Genomic DNA, 3,627 nt, shown 5'->3' with positions numbered 1-3,627 from the left:
TGTAGTTCCAGGTCATCCGGTTTTTTTTCACGAGGGATCTGGCATTGGAGAGAGAGAGAGGCTCGGCAGAGGTGGCTTGTGTGGCTGGTGTTTTAGCCTCAGCATGATGCCGAACCTGCGGCCCTGCTTTTGCTTCCTCTGCCTCCGTCTGCGCCGCCACGTAGACCTGATAACAATCCACAGGGAGCCCGGTGGTGATCTGGGATGTTGTAAGTGCAATGAAAGTCCGAGGAAACAGATGTCTGATGCTGGTCACAGATGTCTATGAGGCCCTGGTGGGTGTAGCGAATTTTGAAAGCAGAGCCGTAATGAGACAGAGAGCCCTAAGCCGCTGCAACAGTGTGCGCCGCCATCTTGAAAAAAAAGTTAATTAATAGATAAATAAAAAGTCTCTTGAGAAAGTCAGACTGTCAGCTAAAAGGAGGGGGATGTAGGAGGAGCAAATGTGTAGTAGGAACCAAGGAGGTGAGTGTAGGTGGGAAGCATACATGGATGGAAGATGTAGTTGAGAGGGAAGGATGTTGATAAAGACAACAAGGTTAATAACGTTGTGTACTAGTTGTGTACTAGTAAGTCATTGTAATGCCACCGAGAGGCATACAACAGTACCACACTGACTACACAGAGAGTATGCTCTATTTTTTACTATACTACTGGTTACTGGTTAGTCTCATACACTGGCTAGTAGTCAGAGAACTCATCACACTGCAAAGAATATATCAGACTAATCTGCACTGTACTAATCAATAGGTGGGTTTTTTGTTCAGGTTTCTGGCAGTATGTTACCTTTGGTTGGCCTTTGCTTCCTCCTTTAATAATTGCATCTCGGTGTGTTGCCTCATCCATTACTTCCACATGTTAACAGCTAATTCTTATGTGTAGGTAATCTGTGTATATCCAGCCAGCTTCAGTCCTTGCTGGTTATTCATTTAGCATGTTTTGTGTTCTCCCCGTAGTTTCAGGTACTTCATCAATCGTCCATAAGCGGAAAACAAATCTGCTAATCTACACCAGAGTGTAGAAATACCTTAAAAAATAGTAGCACAGGACAGCATGGTTCAAAGATGATACAAATGTAAAGATAAAGCATAGAATTTCATGACGATGTTAGATTTCCCCACCTTGCCTCCTCCCCAGATGTGGTCTCGAGTACAAAGGGCTTCATTTTCTTTCACAATCCATTTCTTGAGGACAAATTTTCCACAAAAATGTAACATCAAATTTGGATTTGTAAAATTCAGAATCTTGTCTTGTTTTTACACAATGCCTTCTGTGTGTATAGGCCTCAATACTGTAGCTTAACACAGAGGTCAAAAGACAGACTTGGCACAATGACAGCAGTTTAAACAGTTACTTTAATTTTATTGTTCCCAAAGACAAAATTTGTTCTGGACCTTAAGTCCAAGATGCTAACAGTACAGCCATTACAACCACCACACACATACAAAACACAACAAATCACAACTTACAATTTAGGTTTCTTGGACACTAAGTGAATGGTCTTGGGGAACCAGTGGAGTGGGAGTGAGAGGTGAATCTGTGAGAAAACAGAGGCAGGTTATTCCAGGCCAACATCAGAATGAAAATGTCGTTAGATTTGGTGGTTCGTTGGTAGGCGGATTTCCAGTGAGACAAAGTGTCTGGCAGCGGAGAGTTGGCAGGTGCTGGCAACTGAGCTCCTTGGAGAAATAGCTAAGTCATAACAGCAGGACATAAGCTCGGTTTCAGGGAGTAAGGAACTGCGGAACAGATGGGGACAAAGAGTTAAGGAACTGTGGGAGCTGGTAGCACAGGTTTTCATGAGCAGCCACACCGCTGACAGAGATGAGACGATCTGGAGGGATTGTCCTGTCTACCCAGCCGCTAAGCACTCGAAATAACAAGCGGATTCAGCACAGGTGTGAAAGCTTCCAGCCAGTAGACAGCTTCAGCTTCACCAGTAATTGTTGTTGTGAATGGCACATTATAAACAAAACTGGATTAAACCAAATAGACAATTGAATTCAAAACTAATACTCATAGTAATAATATTCATCAATATATATTATTATTATCTGTGAGATTATTCTCTGCTTTGACACTAATATATTGTTTTGTTGAGGGAAGCTGCATCAATAAATCAGAAAAAGTGCTCTGCTGTCCTGATCATCCATGGTGAATAACAGCTTCTAAACTGTCTAGTTTGCAACCAGTCACAGAGTCAGCCTTTCCCATGAGGCTTATTCAGTCTGTTGGTGTCACTAGCGCTGATACTAATCTTTGATACACCAGTAAGAATAAGAATACAGCTTGTCTTAATTTGACTTGTTGAGCCTTTCTGACAAAAGATCACTGTGATTGATTAGTTATGCCTGCAGCTGACAGAAGGGGTAGCTCTGGCCATGATACCGCATTCTCAGTGAAGCTGCTGAAAGTTGTGCAAATGGTGTGCAATGGGCAAAGAGTTGATCATGTTGTTGATTGTGGGCTGTGGAATGTTGGCCCACTCCTCTTCAATACTTGTGCAAAGTTGCTGAATACTGGCAGGAACTGGAACTCGCTGTCGTACACGCCGAGCTGAGCGTCCCAAACATGCTCAATGGGTGACATGTCTGGTGAGTATGCTGGCCATGCAAGAACTGGGATGTTTTCAGTTTCCAGGAATTGTGTACAGATCCTTTCAATATGGGGCTGTGCATTATCATGCTGTAACAGGAGGTTATGGTCATGGATAAATGGCACAACAGTGGTCCTCAGGATCTCGTCACAGTATCTCTGTGCATTCAAAATGCCAACAATAAGATGCACTCGTGTTCATTGTCCATAACATATGCCTGTCCATACCAGAACCCCTCCGCCACCATGGGCCACTCGATCCACTACGTTGACATCAGCAAACCGCTCACCCACACGATGTCTGCCATCTGCCCTAAACAGTGAAAACCGGCACTCTTCTGTGAACAGAACGCCTCTCCAATGTGCCAAACGCCATTGAATGTGAGCATTTGCCCACTCAAGTTGGTTACGACAACGAAATGCAGTCAGGTCCAGACCCCGGTGAGGACCACGAGCATGCAGATGAGCTTCCCTGAGACAGACTCTGACAGTTTGTGCAGAAATTCTTTGGTTATGCAAACTGATTGTTGCTGCAGCTGTCTGGGTGTCTGGTCTCAGGCGATCCTGGAGGTGAGCATGCTGGATGTGAAGGTCCTGAGCTGGTGTGGTTACATGTGGTCTGCGGTTGTGAGGCCGGTTAGATGTACTGCCAAATTCTCTGAAATGCCTTTGGAGACGGCTTATGGCAGAGAAATGAACATTCATTTCACAGGCAACAGCTCTGGTAGACATTCCTGCAGTCAGCATGCCCATTGCACGCTCCCTCAAAGGTTGCAACATCTGTAGCATTGTGCTGTTTGATCAGACTGCATATTTCAGAGTGGCCTTTTATTGTGGGCAGTCTAAGGCACACCTGTGCAATACTCATGCTGTCTACTCAGCCCCTTGATATGCCACACCTGTGAGGTGGGATGGAATATCTTGGTAAAGGAAAAGTGCACACTAACACAAATTTATAAAGATATGAGAACAATATTTGAGATTCATGGGTCTTTTGTGTATGTAGAAAAATTTTCATCAGTTTGAGTTTAG

At 44.2% G+C, this 3,627-nt stretch overlaps 1 pseudogene; it reads left to right on the top strand.

Annotated features, from left to right (window-relative positions):
* Positions 1 to 2,432: 2,432 nt before the first annotated feature.
* Positions 2,433 to 3,381, top strand: LOC146697915 (uncharacterized; annotated as a pseudogene).
* Positions 3,382 to 3,627: the final 246 nt, after the last annotated feature.

This window comes from Copadichromis virginalis, linkage group LG11, assembly GCF_057382275.1.
Source record: "Copadichromis virginalis isolate Kocher_CV1m ecotype Utaka linkage group LG11, C_Virginalis_male_GT1.1, whole genome shotgun sequence".
NCBI classification, from domain to species: domain Eukaryota; kingdom Metazoa; phylum Chordata; class Actinopteri; order Cichliformes; family Cichlidae; genus Copadichromis; species Copadichromis virginalis.
This window is presented reverse-complemented; position numbering and strand designations above follow the sequence as displayed.